General features: G+C 41.0%; 1 protein-coding gene across 1 annotated transcript in view; it reads left to right on the forward strand.

Moving 5' to 3' along the window:
* STRN3 (striatin 3) overlaps positions 1-23,626 on the forward strand; it is a 75,092-nt gene that overhangs the window by 1,809 nt on the left and 49,657 nt on the right. The gene's annotated exons all lie outside the window — the stretch shown is intronic.

The following is a 23,626-nucleotide window of genomic DNA, read 5'->3' on the forward strand; positions in this document are numbered from 1 at the left end:
GACCTAACTTTGGGGGAATGACGATCCCGTGGTTTTGCAGAATGGCGGTCTCCTACTGTAAAATGTTCAACTTTGGGGGAGTTGGGGTTTCTTTTCTTTCTTTCTTTTTAAAATTCCTTTGCTCGGCATTGCATTTAGGAGATGAGGAGGGCTGGGGAAGAGGCGTGTATCTAAGTAGGGGTGCACCTGTTCTTTCACTCTGGTAAAGAACATTGTGAAGCGCTGTTTCACACTGGTAAAGAACACACTGGTAAAGAACAGTGTGAAGTTAGGAGGTAAGCGCTCTTGTGCACTGACAGCTAACGTCCGTGCCTGCATCCTCTAGAAGTGTGGGGAGAAGTAAGATTTGGGTGAACTTCCAAAGGGTGTCTTTAGAGTGATCTCTTCCTTGTTATATTGAGCGAGTAGAACTACTTTGATTTTGATTCTCCAAAACCAAAATTCCCTTGAGAGAGTACTACTATTTTTGTGGCAACAAATTTCTTTTAAATAACGCCCGTTACAGTTCAGTGCTTTTAATTATTGGGGAAAGTTTAAGTTAAAAGGATGCGTTTAAATGTATGTACTGTCTGTTTTAGGTATCTGAGTACTGTCGAGTTCTTTTATGCAACTTTTTGTTACACCGTGTTACAAACTTACTGTATGTGAATGATGTTTGTAGCATTTGTTTTTAAAAATTGCACTTCACCATGCATTGAAGCACAGACTTACTAAATAATACTTAACCTACCCGAAATAGCGTTGGTGACCTTTGATACCCTTGTTGAAAGCTTGTATTCTTACACTTCCCAGTTAGATGTTCAGAAGCTTCACCAGTGTAAATAGCTGAGGAAATACTTGTGTTTAGATTAGTCAAATCTGTAATGCTGTTTCTGTCCTCTGTTTTAGTCCTTGCTTTCTCTTCGGGTTTTCTCCTCCTGCACGGTAACAGAAAAAAGTCTTGGGGGAGATCCTTTTGCTTTCTTGGTTTCAGTTAGTTCCTCATCTCTTGGCATATTAGTTCTGATAGTTACAATAAGTTTTTCTGTTTGCTTATTTTGAAGAAGTTCTATACAAATCATTTTTTATAGGTATTATTTCATAGTAATTCTTTTGGAATAGTTCATTTTGTTCTTTTCATACATTTCTCTAAAATGCATTATTGAGTCACTTAGTTAATAGGTTTTCAGTTTTCCTTTAGAATATTAAATTTGCTTTTTTGGGGGCCACTCTAGGGGTGCTCAGGGCTTACTCCTGGCTTTATGCTCAGAAATTACTCCTAGTGGTGCTTGGGGCAACCATATGGGATGCTGAGGATCAAAGCCTGGTTGACCACTTCAGGGCACTTCAATACCTGCTGTACTATCTCTTCAGCCTGTAAATTTACTTTTGTTGCCTTCAATTTTTAGTAGAATTGCTTGTGAGATATATGTTTACAACTGTGTGTTGAACAAACCTGTTGTGGAAAGGTGTAAGTGCAGTATTAATGAATTTTTAACTTTAAATATTTTTAAGAAAGCATAGGAATCACATGTTAACATACTATTAACATACTATCTATAGCCTTGGGTGAAATGCTTATTCTAGTCATCTACATACATGTTTAAATGGTCCAACATTAGAGTTACTTGTCTAGTAATAAACACAGGGAGGCCAAGGTCTTTCTAAATTGATATAAAATTTCAGTATGCTCTGAGTCTGGGGAGAATTTTCAGTTGAAACTTTGCAGTATAGTTAGTGTCTCTGTAAATTAAAGTAAAAGACTCTCTTCCTCATTCTCCAGCAGTTTGAATAAATTTGGTCTAGGACTTGGGAATAAACAGTTGTTTGTGGGGCTTTGGCTATTAATGCTATTATAGTTGCATTTTAATCAACCTTAGTTTTGATAACTTTGCCAACTTCGCCCAACTATGAAGTATTTCAGCTAAGAAGTGAATGCAGATTTATCTAAACTCAAAAGCCTAATAACCACTCTTGTAACCAAGTTTATGTTGTTTTCATAACTTTTTTTTTAATAGAAATGGATTCTGACTTAAGTTCTTTACCATTATGGGGCATAAAACACTTAAGTACATTTCAGCAAAAGTTTTATAAAACTTCCTATATATCTCTATATCTATATACACATGTATATAGATATAGATTTATATATCTTATTGCCAAACACAGTTAAAATACATATTATAAAACTGCATTTGGTAAGCAAAAATGACGTTATGGCATGTACAAATTTTTTTTTACTAATTAAAAAAATGTAGCTTAGATAACTGTCGCTGTCAGTGTCCTCCCGTTGTTCCTCGATTTGCTCGAGCAGGTCCAGTAACATTGTGAGAGTTGTTACTGTGTTTGGCATATCAAATATGTCACAGGTAGCTTGCTAGGCTTTGTCGTGTGGGCAAGATACTCTCTGTAGCTTGCCGGGCTCTCCGAGAGGGATCAAACTTGGGTCGTCCATGTTGGCTGCGTGCAAGGCCAACACCCTACCCGCTGTGCTATCGCTCCAGCTTGGCTCTGTGGGTTAGTGGATAGCGCATTGGACTTCTAGCTTAGATAATACATAAGCTATATCCAGGAGTTTGATTTTTTAAACTAATCCTGGTAAATTTTATTAAAATTAAAACATTACAAATATTATTCAATAATACGTGTTATTGGTATTTAGATTTGACATAGCATAGCACAGCAGGACAGACATTGCCTTTTGAAGATCTTTTTTCTTGTTCTTGTCTTTATTTTATTTTATTTTTTTGGACCACACCCAGCTTTCTCAGGGCTTACTCCTGATTCTGCCTTTAGAGATCCATCACTCATGGCGGTGTGTGGGGTACCATAAGTGATTGAACCTGGGTCAGCAGGTACAAGGGAAGTTGTTTAACTCTTTGTGTTCCCTGGCACCACTACCATGACCTTTTTACTTAATGACTATTTTCTGCTATTATCTTTGACTGTCCTTAAACTCTGGGGACCAAACCTGGGTCAGTTATATGCAAAGCAAGCACCTTACTTGCTCTACTGTCTTTACGGCCCTATTGCTTACATTTTATCATCTTTTCTATTACTTTTGCTACAGAGATCAGGGTTGCCTACCTGCCTTTGTATATATTGAGTGAATTATTCATTCTCATATAATTTAACAGTGAATATTTGAATGCTATTTGTGCTAGCCACTGCATATATAATAATGTATAAAACTGTGTCCTTGGGGCCAGAACCTAACAGGTTAGGGCTAAGTGGCTATCCCAGTTCAGTCCCTGGTACCACATATGGTCTCCTAGAGTACCCCCTGAGAACAGTCTTATCTCTGAACATCCCTGGGTGTGGCCCAGATTCCCTGACCCCCAAAATAGTCCTTGCTGTCTTTTCATTTATACTCAAGAAATAATAAAATTTGACAAGCCAGAATTTGATAGGATGCTAAGAAAATTAATAATAATTGGAAACCTATGTAGATAATGAACATTTAGCTAAAAAATTATTGAACACTTTCTTGCACCAAATTTTGTTTGAAGTTACTCATATCAAACTCTTCTAAGTCTCAAAACTCCTGAAGGATAAGCATACATTTAGAGTTGATGTACTCAGCTCTACATATTTCAGTTGTAAGAAACCATCATTAGCAGGAAAGAGCTTTAAGTGAGTGAACTTGACTGAGTGATTCAAGAGGAATAGTATTTTTTTGTCATGTTTTTTTCTCCATGAAATATATTTTATAAGATTTGGTGGAGGGTAGTAAAATAGAGGTAAGACACTTGCCTTACATGTAGCCAACCCTGCTTCGATCCCTGGCTCTGCGTATGCTTTCTGGAGTACTGCCAGGGGTCACCCCTGAGCACAGATCCAGAGCAAGGCCTGAGCACAGCCAGGTGTAACTTAACTTCCCACCCCCAAAATGAAGTAAAATTGTTTTTTTCTTTTCATCCTTCTCTTCCATCTTTTCCTCTTACAGACTTGTGTGTGTGAAGGCTTTATCAAAATTGAATAATTTTAAGTTTTATCGAAATTGAATAGTTACTAAATAAATCTCCATCAAAGCTCCCCAAATGTTATCAGCCTCTACAGGCTACGTTTTTTCATGAACTGTCATAAATCCATCATTTTCAACCAGTCTTTATTTTACATTGGGATTCATTCTTTGACTTTAACATTCTTTGGGTTTTTCAAAATGTATGATGCTACGTTATACATCCTTAGTAAGTATAGTTTCACTGCCCTAAAATTACTGTGCTTCACCTTTTCTTCTCCTACAAATTCCTATCAACAACTGCTCTCACTGTTTCTTTATAGCTTTGCTTTCTCCTTAATGTCATAATTGGAATAATATGATATGTAGCCTTTTCAGACTGATTAGTAATGTATGGTAAATTAGTAATGTATGTGCTTTAGATGTCTTTGTGACATAATTTTTCTTTTTTTAGTGCTAAATAATTTCCACTATCTGTATTTACCACAGTTTATTCATTTGCCTATTGAAGGACGTCTTTGTTACTGTTCCTTGTATGTTTTGGCATTTGCAAATAAACATTTATTTGAAGATATGATTTTTGGTACCAAGGATCCTGTCAGGCTTTATTTGTGTGAAGGATGTGCTCTGCCATTGGGTTCTGGGAGAATTTGATATGTGTGTGTGTTTTTTTTTTGGACCACACCCAGGGGTGCATAGAACTTACTCCTGACTGCACTCAGGGATCACTCTTGGCAGGCTTGGGACCGTATGGAATGCTGGGTATCGAACCCTGGTTAGCTGCATGCAAGGCAAGCATCTTACCCGCTGTACTATCACTTTGGCCCTAGAGGATCTTATTTGCTTGTTGTTGTTTTGCGGCCATACCCTACTGTACTTACTCCTGGCTCTGTTATTAGGTATCACTCCTGGAAGTGCTTAGGGGACCATATTCAGTACTGGGAATAAAACTGGGACCATCTGTATTCAAGACAAATACCTTAAACCCCGTTTACTTTATCTCCTGTTCTATCTCTTCAGTCTTTACTTTTTTTCCAGAGCCCTCAGACCTGCTACTGACCGTTCTTGGCTTGACAAATTTTGAGAGAGATGGTTTGGTGCTCCTGGGCTATCAGGGTTTTGAGGAGCAGAAGGATATTGGACTTTTAAAGTTATCTAAAAGCCAGTGCTTGGGAGCAGTACTAAAAGTACAAAGATGCTACTGTAAAGTAATAATAAAATCAACTTCTGGAATGTATCTTTTATTACCCTGTAAGTTATTTTGTACAGATGAGTGATTTATTTTTAACCAGCTTAGAAGATTTCATAATGTTTTGAATTTTTCCTTCAGTTCTTTTATCAGGTAATTAGTTATCAGATAATGTATTTGCTGACAGGACCATGCATTGAACATAAGATTTTCAGATAATGTCTGGAGGGCCAGGGATCTAACTCAGCAGTAGAGCACTTACATTGCATATGTGAGGTCCTAGGTTCAGTGCACAGCAGTGCAAAATAAAAGTGACATCTAAAAGTGCTCTTAATGGGGCTGGAGCAATAGCACAGCGGGTAGTGCGTTTGACTTGCATGCGGCTGACCTGGGTTCGATTCCCAGAACCCCATATGGTAGCCTGAGCACCGCCAGGAGTAACCCCTGTACATCGCCAGGTGTGACCCAAAAAGCAAAAAAATAAAATTAAATTAAAAAAATAAAAGTGCTCTCCAATTTTAAAGATGTGTTTTAGTGTCAATGATTATTTAAAAATATTATGTATCTTCTGTTTAAGAAAAATCTATATTATTTTAATTTGCCATAATTGAAAACAGTTGGGTGACTTGGATTAAACTTTTTTTTTTTTTAAGTATGCTGTACAGTGTTATTGATGGTTGAGTGTAAAATCTTAGCACGCCGAAGGTTGTGTGTTTGCGGTCAGCTCTCTCTCTCCGCCTGCGTTCGGTGCTCTTGAGCCACTGTGTGTGGCCTGGATCGGGATGGCTGTTGGCCAAGGACAGAGGAAGGAAGAAACAAGGGCCAGGCTGCTCGGTATCAATTGTAGTTTATTTCAAACTTCTTCACTCCTGTCTCTCCTCTGCCTCCTTTTCTCCTGGGCCCCAATCTGGAACCCCTTCTCCTTCTGGCTGACTCTGCTCCTCTCTGAGCTTACATTCTTAGTTTATATAGCAGTCACTTAGGGTGGTGACTAAAAGGTGGGTTGAACATTAACAAATCAACAAAGAGAGGTAAGACCACTCCTCCAGGAGATTAACTCAAGGATAAAATCTCATCTAAAGAGATTACTCCAGATTACTAGGAGATCTACTCAAGGGTGGGATCCTAACAAGGGTTTGTTCTTTCCTCAGCTAGTAATCTACTTAAATAGTTGTAGTAAATCTACTTCTAGTATTTCTAGCAGTGTCATTCTGTGTGAGCACAGTAAGAGATATAGACATCTCACTATACATTCCACAGTCCTCAGGCCAGGTTAGTCTTCCTAGCCCCAACAGGGTCCTAGTCTTGTCGTTACTTACTTTTGGATCATGACAGCATTTGTCCATGATCATGCCCTCAGCTTATAGTTGAGTATCGTGGCGTTTTGGCCTGGCCCATCTCGATGCCAAGGTAGCTCACAGCTTGCCCTGGTCCATTCAGTCCCTCGTCGGGACCCTGCTTTTGGGGTGCTAGGAACTAAGAGCAACTGAGTCAAGAAAGCAGATGCCCAGGAGTAAATATTATTCGGAGTCAATCAACTCCCAAGTTACAAAGCATAATATTAACTGTCTTCCTGTGTCCATACAGAAAGGACATTGCTTACAATACAAATTCAGTGCGCTGGGATGGGTGTGACCCGATAAACATAAGCTACCTGAGGAAGGACAAAACAGTGTTATCCTACAGTTGAGTTTTAGATACAAAATGTTCTGCATCAATTATATATCACCAGTGTCAACTTCCCTCCACCAGTGGTCCCAGGTTCTCTCCTACCTGTCCCTAACCTGCCACCTGGACACACACTTTTAAAAGTTTGATTATTGTAGTTTGGATCTCATTTTCTGTGTTGTTGGCTCTGTGGTTTACATTTGTATTTGCTTTTGGTGATGTTATTATTTTGATTGTTGAGAATTAATTTCGGGGAGTTGGGACCACATCTGGTGATGCTTAGGACTTACTCCTGGCTTTGCACTTGGGGATTATTCCTGGCAGGTTTTGGGAACTATCTGGGGTGCTGAGGATCGAAACTGGGTCGGCCATGTGCAAGGCAGGAAGGGCTCTACCCGCTGGATTATTGCTTCAACCTAAAAAATCTTGAAATGTCAATATAGTATTACTATATTTTGTTGTGCCAGGTATTGAAACCAGGTCTGTACTTTACTGCCAAGTCACATCCCTGACCCAGATATTCTTACTGAATAAATGCCTTTGAATTAAAAGATAACCAAGTGAGTTTTCTAGTGTATGGAACTGTTTAACAGTGCCATGCAATCAATTTATTAAGTATAGCTTTTTAGAGATGTTTATCAATAAAGCCCTTCACAACATGGCCTCTGTTAGTCTTCACTTTATTTTTTATTTTTATTTTTTTATTTTTTTAATGTAGGAGTACTACTATTTATTCAGCCACTGATTAGCTGATTGAATTGGCCATGAACTCCACCTTACTTTTTTTTTTCATTTTTTATAATTTTATTTATTGAATCTCTGTGAGAGCAGTTACAAAGCTTTCGGGTTTAAGTCTCAGTCATCCAATGAAACATCTGTACCTTCACCAGTGCCCATTCTCCACCCCCAAAAACCCCAGTATACCCTCACTCCATACCCTCCCCCTACCTGTGGGGCAGATGATTTCCACATTACTCTCTCTACTTTGATTACATTATTTTGACACCATACCCACCATTATTATTTGGGATTTTACCCCAACACTCAGATCTGTTGAAAAGACAACAGTAGACAATTTGTTTTCTATTGCTGGTTATAAATAACATATAATGTTGCATGGCTCTAGTAGTGGCTGTGCGATTTTGGAATTCCGAAATTTTAACAATTACATCTAGAGGGATTTCTGCCAAAACCTGCTGGGTTCCGAGTTTTATTCCTGAGTCTCTGGGATCATGGCCGTTAAGCAGCTTGATCAGGAGCCAGAAAGGCCGTTCGTGGGCGGTGACTCAGGGTCTCGTTGGGATGGGGAGGAAAGGGCCAGCTCCACCCCCATCCCATGAAGCCCTGTGTGTCTCATCACGGAGGGCCCAAACCTGACTGTCCAATGGCCTCTGGAGGATGGTGGCCACTGAGCCACCAAGGGGGAGCAGGCGGAGGGACAGCACCCTACCCCCCACCCCTCCCCCTTGGGTGGCCTGACGACAGTAAGCTACTGCAGGGTCCGGATGCATTTCTGCCAGAAGCCTTTGGGTTTCAAGATTTGTTTCTGAGTCTCTGGGATCATCGTCGTTATGCACCTTGATCAGGAGCCAGAGAGGCCGTTCGTGGGTGTCGACTCTGGGTCTCCTTGGGATGGGTAGGAAAGGGCCGGCTCCACACCCATCCCGTGACACTCCTCGTGTCTCATCACTGCGAGCCCAAACCTGACTGTCCAGTGGCCTCTGGAGGATGGCAGCTATGAGGCCGCCAGGGGGAACAGGCCAAGGCACGAAACCTATTCCCACCTGGGGTGGCCCAGCGCCTGTATCCTACTGCAGGGACTGGACACATTTCTGCCAAAAGCTTTTGGGTTTTGAGATTTGTATCTGAATATCTAAGATAATGGCCGTTAAGCAGTATGATCAGGAACCAGAGAGGCTGTGTCTCCAAGTATATAGCTGACCCTGAGGTGGTTTGTGGGTGTGTCTCCCACATACCTAAGTTTTGGCCGTTTGCTTTCTTGGTAAACTTTGACCCAAGTTTTTGGGGTCTGATGAAAGGCACAGCAGCAATTTTGAGGTATCTGGAAGTCTGAAAGCGCCATCAGGCTGCTGATGCACTCGCCTCACAGGTACAGATTGACCTTCTGGCGGCACCATACCCTCATGTTAGTTTTCACTTTATCTCACTGATGTTTCTTCTTCTCTGCTACCTTGTTCAAACAAAGTTCCATTCATGGGTGTGGAGATAGTGCAGAGGACCAGTGTATATAATTTGCATGTGAAGTCTTGTGTTTGATCCCTAGTACCATATGGTGCCTCAAGCACTGCTGGGTCAGGTCCCCCAAACAAAAATATTCCACACATATTTTGTTTCTGTAAATTCTGACAAAGTTAAGGTATTCTCTTGCTCTCCAGACTTTATTTATGCTGTTTTCTGTACCTAGAATACTTCCTTTTTTGTATGAACTGTGTTTTTCAGCTCAGAGTTTAATAGCCATTTCATGTGACAAGCCATTTTTTGACGGGAGGTGGGAATCCACATCTGAATATGGTTTCACTGGTAGTGCCCAGTGATCTTATGCTATGTCTGAGATTGAGTCAGGGAAAGCTGCATGCAAGGCAAGTATATTGACCCCTATTCTATCTTTCTAGGAAACCTTTTTGAGCCAGCAAGTATAAAAAATATTCCCTTGTGGTGAATACCCTTTATCATAATATTTATTGTTAATTTGCACAGGCCTGGAATTTTGACTCTTACATTAGATACTGTGAGAGTAGAGAATGATTATATAATGACCTTGTATGTCATCATATTCCCAGATTGTAGGAGACATACAATAAAGAGTGACTACCAGTTACATGATTCTTTAGATAGATGCACATTTCTAATATATTCAGGGCACTCTAGGAGATAGAAAGTAGGGGCCACACCCAGTACTGTGGGCTGGGTGTGCACATGTAGTGAGGTTCAACTCAGTGCCTCATACTATTTATGTGCCTTACCAATAGAGTAGCTCCTTGGCCTCTACATTATTTTTGGTAGAAATACAGGTTATTGAAAGATAAACTATGGTATATTAAAAATTGAGAGTATTTGAGAAAAAAATTCATCTTTAACTGTGGCTAGGGGAATCGTTTTTGTAAAGAAGAGCCAAAAGCAGAGCAAGAAAAAAAATATTTTTTGGGTTTGTTTTTGGGCCACACCTGACAGGATTTAGGGGATGCTCCTAGTTCTGTGCTCAGAGATTGATCCTGGTGGTTTTTGTTTTGTTTTGTTTTTATTTTCCTGGTGAATTCTTTTTTAATTTTTATTAGTGAAACACCATGAGGTACAGTTGTATGTAGACTTACAAATTTTTGTGCTTGGGTTTCAGTTATACAATGATCGAACACCCTTCCCTCCACCAGTGCCCATTCTCCACCACCACTGATCCCAGTATTCCTCCCACTCCCCATAACCCCGTTCCACCCTGCCTCTGTGGCAGGGTATTCCCTTTTGTTCTCTCCTTTTGGGTGCTGTGGTTTACAAAAGAGGCATTGAGTGGCAATCATGTTTGGTCTGTAGTCTACTTTCAGCATGCTTCTCCCATCTTGGGCGGATCCTCCTAACACCCTTTATTTGGTGCTCCCTTCTCTATCTGACCCTGATGTTTTAGGGACCATGTGGTGCTAGGGATTGGACCCGACTGAACTCTCCTTCTGGCTTGCAAGGAAACACCTCATTGACTGGCAATGACTTATGTCATAGCATTATTTGGGAAAGTCTGGTAGGAAATTTGTGGTTGATTGTCCTTGTTTATTTTTGGTGCCTGGGACCGCTCGAGCAAATCGATGAACAACGGGAGGACTGTGACTGTGACTGATTTTTGGTTGGGGTAGCTTAGATTATATCGCGGTGCTGAGGCTATTATTGGATCTGTGCTGGGATTTGTTCATAAAAAAGCTTGGGAGACCACGAGGCGCCAGACAAATGAATCAGGGTTGTTCACCTGCAGTGCAAGACCCTTAACTCCTATACTGTCCCTCCAGCCCAGCACTTAGATATTAATTAATTAATTATTTAAACTTTTTAACCACAGCTTGCAGGTTTAGATTCTGTATGCCTGCCTGCCTCCTTCCTATCCTCCTTCCTTTGGAAGGGAGATGTGGGCAACATGCTCTCGGGCACCACATGCGTTGCTTATGGTCGCCATGAGCTCTAGCAGTGGTTACTCCTGACTACAGAACCAGAAATAACCCTTGAACACCACCAAATATGGTTCAAAAAAACCTCCCAAAATAAAAACATAAAATCAAGTCTGTACTCTATCAAGGACTTTCTTGTTATAATACCTTCGTGTAGGACCTAGAGCTGTACTGTCAGTGGTGACTATAATAAAATCCTTATTGACCTGTTTTCTTATTAACATAACAAATATATCCCAAGGGCTGGAGTGATAGCACAGCAGGGTAGGGCATTTGCCTTGCAAGCGGCCAACATGTGTTGGCCAACCTGAGTTCGATTCCTCTGCCCGTCTCGGAGAGCCCGGCAAGCTACCCAGAGTATCTCACCTGCACGACAAAGCCTGGCACACTACCCATGACTTATTCGATATGCCAAACACAGTAACAATTGTCACAATGGAGACATTACTGGGCCCACTTGAGCAAATCAATGAACAACAAGAGGTCAGTGACAGTGACATCTATATAACTACTTATGGATGAATTCTGTGCAGTTATTACTACTATATTTGCTTGTATTCTAGAAGATGTTTTCAGCCAGATGCATATAATTTGTGTATTTCTATGTTTATGTGTGCATGTGTAAAACTACTCTACTTGCAGTATTCTATAATGCCTCTTAATTCTGACTACAAATCTGTGATTTTTTTTTCGGGGGTGGCACCCAATGATGCTCAGGGGTTACTCCTTGCTCTGTGCTCAGGACTTATTCTTGGTGGTGCTCAGGGGACCATATAGGGTGCTGGAGTCAAGTCAAGGATGACTGCATGCAGGACAAATGCCCTACCCACTGTAATATCTCTCTGGCCCAGATACGTGAGCTTTTTAAGAGCTATGTAATTCTTCCCGTATTGGGTGTCCTTGTTTACTCAGTTCTTATTTTGTATGTCAGGAGATCGGACTTCATAGTTAAAAACTTAGTTCTAGACCTCTTCTCCCCTGCCCATTCAGACACTATTACAAATCTAGGTTGTCAGCTGTGTTTCTGACAGCTGTAAATCTGAGAGTCTCATGACCCCTCTTCAATATTGATAAATTTGCTATGTGGCTCTTCATTACAGAGGCTATTAAAGAACATTATTAACAGCTGAAGAGATGCATAGTGCAAGATCCAGAAGAATCTGAAGTATAGGAGTTTTGTCTCTTTGTAATTTGGGGGTACAGCCATCCTCCCAGGAAGTGATGAATTTTTTTCACCGATGGGACTAGCTACTAAGCACCTCTTTGTGTAGCACAAAAACAAAACCACAGGGGTTGGAGCAATAGCACAGTGGGTAGGGCGTTTGCCTTGCACGTGGCCAACCTGAGTTTGATTCCCAGCATCCCATATGGTCCCCTGAGCACCGCCAGGGGTAATTCCTGAGTGCAAAGCCCCGTGCATCTCCAGGTGTGACCCAAAAAGCAAACAAAACAAAAAACAACCCACAGGAGCATTCAAATGAAGACTTTATATACATACAGGAAGATAGTGAATAAACTGGGAATGTAGTCTGCCCAGCACAGGCTATAGTGAGAGCTTTGAAAATGGTAGGTTAAGTGGTTCTTGACTTCCTTACCTACTGTAGAATCTCTCTGCCCCCGATTATGTTTTTAATGTATAAAGTTTCTGCACCATTCTTCACCATCACCAAAGAGCCTAAGAGCCTCCACCACTGTCTTTATGTCGCATCTAATTTGCCTCTTTCTCTTCTTTCTATCTCTTAACCTTCTCCCCATCTTGATAATCTGTTTTATAATCAAAAGGCCAAGGGTTCGACATCATTTGATGCTGCTGTATTCCTTTTTCCTCCATGTACATCACGTATGAGTGAGATCATCAGCTATGTCTTGGTTTTGAACAGAAGAAAGGGGGAGAAAAGTTATACAAATTCAGTTATGATATGTGTTATAGTTATTTTCAATTTTTATAGTTGAGAAAACTGAGAAGCTAATTATAACTTCATTTATTCAGCAACAAATAATGAGTCCTATTATTATTAAGACTGTACTCATCCCAGAAGACTATTCTGAGTGATAGGAATAACATCATCCAGATGCAAACAAATTCTGATAGCATCTAACTAGTGGCAAAACAAAGACAAGTGATAGTTTAGTATTTCAGTTTTCTTTTTTGGAGTTGGGGGCACACCTGGTGATACTCAGGGAACTTTATGGGATGCTGGGGATCCAACCCAGGTTAGCCTCGAGCAAGGCAAGCATTATTCACTGTACTATTGTTCTGGCCCCATTGTTTCAATTTTCTTTCTATAAAATTGGGCTGGTGTGAAAGTATCTCATCCTGCTGCTGGCCAGTTCACAGACCTCAGTCATGCTGCCTGGAGCCTATTTTGTTGTTCTTTTGTAGTGTTTTGTATGAAACCCTATCAACAACAGAACTGTAAACAATTAGTGCAAAAACTTAGAAGCAGACTAGTGGGTGGGAGGTTAATGGATGTGGGTTATTGGTGGAGGGAAGTAGACACTGGTGAAGGGAAGGTATCTGTGTTGAAACATTGTATGCCTGAAACCCAATCATGAGTAACTTTGTAATTTTTATGGTAGCACTGTAGCACTGTCCTCCCATTGTTCATAGGTTTGCTCAAACAGGGACCAGTAAGTCTCCATTGTGAGACTTGTTACTGTTTTTGTCATGTCCAATATACCACGGGGAGCTTACCAGGCTCTGCGGCTCTCCGAGAGGGACTGAGGAATCAAACCCGGGTTGGCCAGGCAAACGTCCTACCCGCTGTACTCCAGCCTTGTGTATGTCCAACAATCCCAGTTCTCTCAGCTCCTCATTTAGGGCTCTGCTCTTTACTGTTATTCTGTCTAGTTGATCTGTCCAGTGGGAAAGTGATATGTTGAAGTCTACTATTTTGTTTCCATTAATGTGTTTCTTTAGATTTGTGAGCAGAAGAATTATGAACTTTGTTAAGCCTTCATTTGGTGCACAAATGCTAATGAAACTATTTCTTGTCCTGTTGTTCCACTGACCAATAAGTAATGTCCATCATTGTCTCTAATTACTTTCTTTATATTGAATACAGTTTGGTCTGATACAACAGCTTTTTTGGTGCTGTTGTTGCCCACTCGCTAGTATGATTGTTTTCCATTAATTCTGTATTTATCATGTGAGTTGAGCTGTGTTTCCTGTAGGCAACAAATGGATGGATTTTCTTTCCTGATCCACCCAGCTACTCTATGCCTTTTTATAGGGTAGTTTAGTCGACTGACATTCAGAGATTACTAACATAAAGGTCTATGTTGCCCCGTGTGTGTGTGTGTGCATTTTTCCATTTTACTGTATAGGGGACAATTGGTGATAGCTTATAGAATATAAGATGTAAGGAGTTAAATGCATTTATACACTAAATGTTTAAAACTCTGTTTGGCACATACCATACTTGACAATTTTTTTTTTTTTGCTTTTTTTGGGGTCACACTCGGCGATGCTTAAGGGGTTACTCCTGGCTTTGCATTCAGGAATCACTCCTGGTGGTGCTTGGGGGACCATATGGGATGCTGGGAATCGAACCCTGGTTGGCCACATGAAAGACAAACACCCTCCCCATTGTGCTATGGCTCCAACCCCGACAAATCAATTCAGAAGTTCATATGTCCGGAAAACTAGGGGTTTTCTTTTGGGGGGGGTGGGGCTACACCAGTGATGCTCAGAGGTTACTCCTGGCTCTGCGCTCAGGAATTACTCCTGGCTATAATGTAATGCCAGAGATCAACCCTGGATTGAGTGCAAGGCAAACACCCTTTCACTGTAACCAGACCCCGAAAACAAAACCAGATTTTTGTTAACAACCAAAGAACTATTTGATGACAGAAACTTTACTTGAAGGGACGTCATATTCCTAGTTGTATTTGTGATTGCCCAGTTTTTACTGGATGAAGTATTAACTTCAGACCTAGGTTTAGGTAAATGTATTTGGACCTACACTAGTGAAAATCTAGCCAGGTCTTTTTTCACAGTAGTAGTCTCAAGATTTGTGATTTTCTAAATAACTTAAGTGATTAATAAATTGCCTTAATCAACTACCAAACGTGTTTTGAGTTTTAAGAGAAAGAGTAAGAAATTCAGCTGTTTTTGAAAACTTGCTTGGAATCTCTCCCTACCAGTTTTTATAATCTGTTTGTTCTCATTAAAAAAAAAAAATTTGGGGGGGGCTGAAAAAACCCACCTGGCTGGGGCCTTGAATGGCACCTGGAATTGGATTTTCAGTTTATTCCCACTCACATGATGACTGCTGTCCTGTCAGCACTGCTACTTTTGATCCCCCAACCAAACATGGGAGTGCCATAGCCCCATGTGTGGCCTCCAGTTTATCCAATAATAACAAAGGGAAACAGAAGGAGAGAGATTTATTTTTTCCACACCCGATAATCAGGGGTTACTCCTGATTCAGGAGCAACTGAGCACTCAGGAATTACTCTTGGTGGTTCTCAAGGGTTCATATGGCATGCTGGGGAATCAAACCCTGATCAGCCACATGCAACGCAAGTGCCCTACCTGCTGCACTATTGCTCCAACGCCAGGAGAAAGATTTTAAAAATAAAATAGTGTATTTTAGTTAATAAATGTTTTAAAATAAAAGAACCACACCTAACTTTATATTTGAAAATAGGAAAGAAACAAAGATATAAGTTTCGGCTTGCTTTTCAAGTTCATGTTTTCCCTTGAACAAGTTATCTGGCTTGCTTGTCTTTATGTCTCTGTTGGCTCTTAACGTGTGGTTTTCTTGTCGTTCTTTTGGCTCTTAACGTGAGGTTTTCTTGTCGTTCTTTCCTTACGTCTTTTTATTGTTGCTATATTTTGCATCACACCTGGTGGTACTTGGGTTACTACTGGCTCTGCCCTCAGGAATCACTGCTGGCAGGTTTGGGGGGACCATATGGGATGTTGGGGACTGAATCCTGTCTGAAGCATGCAGGGCAAGCACCCTATTTGCTATACTAGCTCTTCAGCTCCTCCCCTCATGTCTAAGTAAATTTCATTCAATAAAAATTACCTTGCTTTGAATAAAAGAATGATACAAGTCTTGAGAATCATGTTTGTCCTCCAGTAACTAGAGACGGCGCTTTTTGGGTCACACCTGGCAATGCACAGGGGTTACTCCTGGCTATGCATTCAGGAATTACTCATGGTGTTATAGCTCAGGGGACCATATGGGATGCTGGGAATCGAACCCGGGTTGGCCGCATGCAAGGCAAACGCCCTACCCGCTGTGCTATCTCTCCAGTTCCCTAGAGACGGCTCTTTTTCTGTAACTGTAAAGTGCCATGGAACCATTCTGTTGTTTTTATTTTAGTACAGTGATCATTTGCTCCACATTTTATTATTTTTCTTATTGCAGAGGATTCTTGCAACTGAAAATTTAGGTGACAACCACGTGTACAAGTCTTTGACAGATATTTAAAAAATGTTTTACCTAGTTATATTCTCCAAAGTTTCATTTTCGAGTACACGTAAATAATATATTAATTACTAATTAATGGAGTGATAGCACAGCAGTAGGGCATTTGCTTTGCGTGGAGCCGGGTTCGATTCCTCCGCCCCTCTCGGAGAGCTTGGCAAGCTACCAAGAGTATTTCGCCCCGCATGGCAAAGCCTGGCAAGCTCCCTGTGACGTATTCGATATGCCAAACAAAGTAACAACAAGTCTCTCGATGGAGACGTTACTGGGCCCGCTCGAACAAATCGATGAAGAACGGGAGAACCAGAACCGTGACCGTGACCATGAGTAATTAATAAATTACATGGGCTGGACCGATAACACAGCAGTAGGGCCTTTGCCTTGCATGCAGCTAGCCCGGCCGAGCTGGGTTCGATCCTCCACCCATCTCGGAGAGCCCGGAAAGCTATGGAGAGTATCTCGCCCACGTGGCAAAGCCTGGCAAGCTACCCGTGACGTATTCAATATGCCAAGCATGGTAACACCAAATATCAAAAAAATGGAGGCATTACTGGGCCCACTCGAGCAAATTGATGAACAATGGGAGAACAGTGTGTGTGTTTAATAAATTACATAAATAATAATAAAATATGTTAGCTATAGTGGTGTCTCTTTATTTCTTAGTGTAGATATAATTTGGATGTCTGTGTTGGTACAAAATAGATTTACGAAAAAGGGCACCTCAGTAACAGAGAAAAGAGAATCTACTGAGTATCATTTTATTCCTCAGAGTTTTGTTTATGAAAAATGGGTTTACCTAACATTTAATTACCTACACTTCTCATAAAAAAGATGAGAACTTAATTGGAACACAGTATTTATTTTGGTTTTGGGCCACACCAGCAGTGCTCAGGTCTTGTTTCTGGCTTTGTGCTCGGGGATCACTCCTGGCAGTTTTGGGGGACTATATGGGATGCTTGGGATGGAACCTGGGTTGAACTGTGTGCAAGGCCAACACCCTACCCACTGTATTATGGCTCAGCTTCTACAGTCTTGTTTAAAAATTGAAAATCTCTTATGCTTTAAACCTGTAGTTATTAAACTTATTTGATCTAAAACTCCATTTTCATAAATAATAATAAAAAAAATGACCCCTGAAAATCTATCTTTAAGCACACAAACAGAAAGCTCCCATTCTTAAACTCCCATTCTTTCTATTTTTGTTGGGTGCACAACTGCACCCAAGGCTCCTGTTGTGTCCCAGTCTCCTCCCTGCTTTCTGTGCTTACGGCAACATCACCCATTGTGGGAAACACAGCTTTCAACCAATGATTGCTGTTTAAAACAGGACAGGACTTTAAAGGATTGTGGGCTGTTTCATTGAATCTTGTTTTAGGGTCTTACTAAATTAAAACTAAATGTTATAATTATTCTAGTGTTAAATTATTTTAGTGTTTAAATTACTAAATTATTCTAGTGTTTCCCTTTTCTCTTTTCCCCTGGAATATTTACCTATAAAATTGGAAAATGTTACTTGAATGACAAGTTTAAGCTATGGCAAGTAAGCGCTTCTGTTTACTTTCCTTGAAAAGAGAGCATGTGTTTTCAGTGTGTACTGTTGAACAGGGAACTGTTAGCTAGTTGATCAGATAAGTTTGTTAAATTTCATCTCACTGAATGAAGGTGAAGTGTGTGTGTATGTGTGTGTGTGTGTTTATGTATTTTTTCGGTCACACCAGGAAGTCCCTGTGGCCCTAAGACACTAACGCCAGTCCCTCTGCACAGGAGCAATTGATCAGTAAGTGATGAACATGCATTGCTGGGATTGAACCTGGGTCAGCTGTGATCCTTTCAGTGATCAGGGGTACACATGTGTTGCGGGAATTCGAATCAAGGTCAGCTGCATGCAAGGCAAGCAGCTTAGCTCTGCACTGTTTTTCAAGAGGGGACGTGCCTAACACTACCAGAGAAACGGGGAGCATGTGGTGCTTTCGATTGAGTTCAGGGCATTGCAAATGCAGACATATACTCTCTACCACTTGAGCTATCACTACAGCCTGTTCTTTGTCTTGTCTTTGCTTTAGGGGCCATACCTGGCAGTACTCAGGACTTTCTCCTGGTTTTCTGCTCAGGGATCACTGCCTGGCAAGGATCAGGGAACCATATGTGGTGCTAGGGATCAAATCTCCATCTCCTATGTGCAAGACAAGTGCTCTACACACTGTACTGTCTCTCTGGCCCATGTCTTTATATGCTTGTATCTTAAGTTCCATATGGCTGAATGTTTAGTTCCTCATTTTAAAGTATTTTGGACAGAATAACATAATTTTAGTTGACCATTAGTGGACTACTAACATTTTTTAAGAGAACTGTTTTAACTAGTGGTGTTATGAATTTATTATTGTTACTTTAGTTATTAGTTGTTAATAACCTGAATTTTTTTATTTTTTAAAAAATTTTATTTTAATGATTCATCATGAGATACTGTTACAGACTTACAAACTTTTGTGATTATGTTTTAGTCATACAATGTTCAAGTACTCATCTCTCCACCAGTGCCCATTCTCCACCACCAATATTCCCAGTATCCCTCCTGCCATCCCCCCTCCCCCCCCCCCCCACACACCTCTGTGGCAGGCACATTTTCTCTTACTCTCTCCTTTTGGTTGTTATAGTTTGTAATATAGGTACTAAGCGGCCATCATGTTTGGTTCATAGTCTACTTTCAGCAGGCATTTACCATCCTGAGCGAGCCCTTCAACTACCATTTACTTAATGGTCCCTTCTCCATCCCATCTGCCTTTTCCCCCAGCACATGAGACCTGCTTCCAAGCCGTGGAGCGATCCTCCTGACCCTTAACTCTACTGTCCTTAGGTGTTAATCTCCTATTATGTTACTTTATAATTCACAAATGAGTGCACTCTATCCCTCTCTTTCTGGCTCACTTCACTTAGCCCTTTCTCTTCTATTTCTTCCTTTAAAGCCAGTACTTCCTTGCTGAGTTTTAGTCTTGCTGATCTATCAAGAGGTGATAGGGCGGTGTTGAAGTCTCCGACTACTATTGTGTTGCTACCAATGTCCTCCTTGAAATCTATTAGTTGTTTTACGTATTATTTATTTATTTATTTATTGAATCACCGTGGGAAAGGTTACAAAGCTTTCAGGTTTAGGTCTCAGTCATGCAAATATCAAACACATTTCCCTTTACCAAAACTTATTTTTTACCATTGAAGAACCCCAATAAAACCCCACCCCCCACCCCTCCCAGTCCCTGTGGGGCAGATGAATTCTAGTTAACACTCTATCTGCTTTGATTAGATTCATTGTTTCAATAAAAGATTCACCACTATTATTTAGAGTTTACCCCCCCCAATAACCTGAATTTTGTCTTCAGTTTGTTTTCAAACTATTCTTTGTTGATGCCTTGGTTTTTTTATATATATAATGTAGGAGTACTACTATTTATTCAGCCATTGATTGAGCTGATTGAATCGGGAATGAACTCCACATTACCTTTTTCTTAAAATTCTGAATGTTAATTTTATTATTTTAGTACTATTTTCCCCCGCCCTCTTTTTTTTGTTTCACCATGAGATACAGTTACAAAGCATTCATGTTTGAGCTCCAGTCATACAATCATCAAACACCTATCTCTTCACCAGTGCACATTTTCCACCACCAAAATCCCCAGTATTCCTCCCCACCCATCTCCGTTCCAACCCTTCCCCTGCCTGTGTGGCAGACAGTTTCCCCCACACTAACTTTCTACTTTGGTAACATTCAATATTTCGACATCAGTCTCACCACCACTCAGACCTACCAAAAAGGCAATGCTAGATGATTTGTTTTGTAATGCTTGTTATGGATAGAATATAATGTTCAGGACATTCTGTGTTGTTTTCTTCTGGGAGCTTTAGATTATAGTCTCTGGGTCTTGGCCATTGATGAGATTACATCGTGCCGGGGGCAGTTTGTGGGCAAGACTGTCAAGCTACCGGAAAACTGGGGACCTGGGGGAAGGAGACCCAGTCCCGATCTAAGTGGGCTTGGAGATCTCAGTCACGGGTTTCTTCATATCTGGGTTTTCCTGTGGGGCTGCTCTCTGGTGAGGTTCATCCTGTCTTGGGTAAGGCTCGTTCCCTCTTGGGTGAGGGTTGTCCAAGATTGTGGAGGGTGGCCTTGGGCATGACTGCGGTTGGATTCTGGAGGTTTTTGGCTGCTGGGGTTCTGTTTGCAGCGAGGAGGGATACTCAGCCCGTTCCCCTCCAAGGTGCCCCTGTGAAGAGAGCCTGGCATAGGGATAGGACATTCTGTGGTGGTCTCTTTCGGTAGTTTTAGTTTATAGTTCCTGGGTTTTGGCCATTGATGAGATTACATGGCACTGGGGGCAGTTTGTGGGTGTGACTGCCAAGCTACTGGACCTGGGGGGGAGGAGGCCCAGTCCAATCCACTGGCAATCTCAGTCAAAGGTTCCTGCTGCAGGCCCTAACTGTCTTTTGATTTCTTTCAAGATTTATGGGTCTCTGAAATAAGGCCAATAAATGAGCTTATATAAGCTGAGCCAGAAGTAGTTTGCGGGTGTGGCTCCCACATACCTAACTTTTGGCTGTTTAATTTCTTGGTAAACTTGACTCCAAGTTGTTGAGGTCTGGCCAAAAGCACAGCAGCAATTTTGGGGCATCTGGAAGTCTGAAGACACCATTACCTGCTGATGCACTCGCCTCACAGGTACAGGTTGACCTGCTGGTGGCACCATACCCCCTGATTTCTTGGTCCTTAATGTTTTTTTGGGGGGGGGTCACACCCGGCGATGCTCAGGGGTTACTCCTGGCTCATGCACTCAGGAATCACTCCTGGCAGTGCTTGGGGGACCATATGGGATGCTGGGAATCGAACCTGTGTTGGCCATGTTGGCTGCGTGCAAGGCAAATGCCCTACCCGCTGTGCTATCGCTCCAGCCCCCGTCCTTAATGGTTTAGTTGCTATTTCTCAGTTTCTCCTGAAGTGCTAAAAATGTTTTAAGGCTTTTCTTGTTTTACTTGTTGTTATTGTTGTTGTTGTGTGTGTGTTTGGTGTTGTTGTTGTGTGTGTGTTGGGATTACATTTGGTGGTGCTCAGGAACCACTCCTGGTTGGATCAGCTCATGATGGGATCAGACCAAGGCCAGTCACTGGCAAGGCTAGCATCTTAACCCCATACTCATTTCTCCAATACTTTGTTGATATTTCATCTGAAAAAAAGAAAACTCTTTAGAGTGAAACATTTTATTAAGTAATTTGTTTTGAGAAAGATGCTAAGTAATTTTTTTTGAGAAAGATGCTCTTATTTTGGAAAACTTGGGAGTCTCTGTAATTGAATAACTAGGTCTTTATGAGCACAACTTGCGTACAAAGTTTTGCTCTGGTGACCTCTAGTGGTCTTGCACTTTTGAGAAAATCTAAAATATCTAGTAATTGATTTTGATTTTGATTGATAATCACATGTTGATTTTTAAAATAACTCAATAAAATGCTTTCAATACTACCTTTATCTATGTCCAAATAAAAATTAATCTTAAAAATAAACATCTTTCTGGAGGCTGGAGAATGTTATGCTAAGTGAAATGAGTCACAAAGTTAAAAGCAAATATTCAATAATGTCACTCATACAAAAGTATAAAAAAAGAAAGGAATTAGAATAATATTTCTCAGTCTTTTTCCAGCTGTGTCCCCTTCTGGCCTTGTTTCCTTTCTATGAGCCCTGGAGTGTGTAGGGGGAAAGGTGCTTATCTTGCATGCATGTTTCAATCCCTGGTTCGTGGCCTTCCAAATACTACCAGGGGTCACTCTTGAGCTCACACATCCTTCCTCTCCCCCAGTAGGCAATGAGATAGCTCCTGAACAGGGGCAAATGCCTTGCATGCATAAGAATACTGTGTGGTAATCCCCAGTAGCACCTGACTTTCCATTCACTACTGGGTGTACTCTTGAAGGCCCCCCAGCACCACAGGGCCTCAACAGTGTCACATTGTCAGACCCTAGCATTGATCTGATTGGCCCAGTGGACTGAGAATGGCTGTGAGTGAACCTTATGTCTCCTGAGCTGCTGGGAGCACTCCTCACCAAAAGAAAAAAAGGTTTTTTTAAATTTGTGTCACTTGGTATCAGTTAAGACTAGATATGAATTTAAGGTTATAGTTTTTTTTTTTATGTTCAGTAAGTTTGTAGTAATGAATTTCTAGTTAATTTTTTTCCTCACTTTTTTTTCTTTTTTGGCTTTTTGGGTCACACCTGGCGATGCACAGGGATTACTCCTGGCTCTGCACTCAGGAGTTACTCCTGGCGGTGCTCAGGGGACCATATGGGATGCTGGGAATCGAACCCGGGTCGGCTGCGTGCAGGCAAACACCCTACCCGCTGTGCTATCTCTCCAGCCCCATTTTTTATCACTTTTTAAAAGAAATTAAAAACATTGAAATTTAATGGCTTAGGTACATAAAAAGATGTATTTTTTTAAAATGCTGTTTCACCTGTAGTCAGCTTTATCATTGTTATTGTAATAGATTCATTTTATTTCTTCTCTACTGTTCATTGTTACAGTGATAAGGGGTTATATGCCGTGCTGTGATACTCACCAAGTTTCGCACTCTTAGTTGAGGTACACAAGTTATGGTTGTGATGTTCATCAGGGTTGCTGTGGTGTTCACACATGTCCTTGTCTGTCTATGACACTCACATGTCTCTTAGTTATTGTATATGGCAGGTGGTCATACACCTTTTTTTGGTGCGTAAACATATCTCGTGCAAGGAGACCAGCACTTTCTGCAGCTCCAGCAATTACAGATAGCAGAATTACCTGAATGTGGATGTGAGACATTGGTGATTTGAACTTGTAACCATCTGCTTGCAAGGCAGGTGCCTCTATGACCCTACTTTATTCCTCTGGCCCAAATTTATAGTTCCTACTAAAGTCCTTTTACTGAGACAATTACCCATTCCATTGTAGAACCTTTTGATGCTCTTAGCTTTGATTTTATCTCCACAATAAACACAATAAACAGTCTCTTAACTTTAGACTAATTGTTTAACTTAAAAATAGTGAAATAAATTTATATACAAGATTGTGCATAAAACGTCATTCTGCAACTTATTAGACAGAGAACTATTCTTGGTCAAGACAAAGTACTGCTAACACTGCAGCCCATTCCTTCCAAATCATCTATTTGCTTCCTTCAGGACTCCAGGGTCTGATGTTGCTGGTGTA

This window comes from Sorex fumeus, unplaced genomic scaffold (genome assembly GCF_029834395.1).
Source record: "Sorex fumeus unplaced genomic scaffold, SorFum_2.1 ptg000098l, whole genome shotgun sequence".
NCBI lineage: Eukaryota > Metazoa > Chordata > Mammalia > Eulipotyphla > Soricidae > Sorex > Sorex fumeus.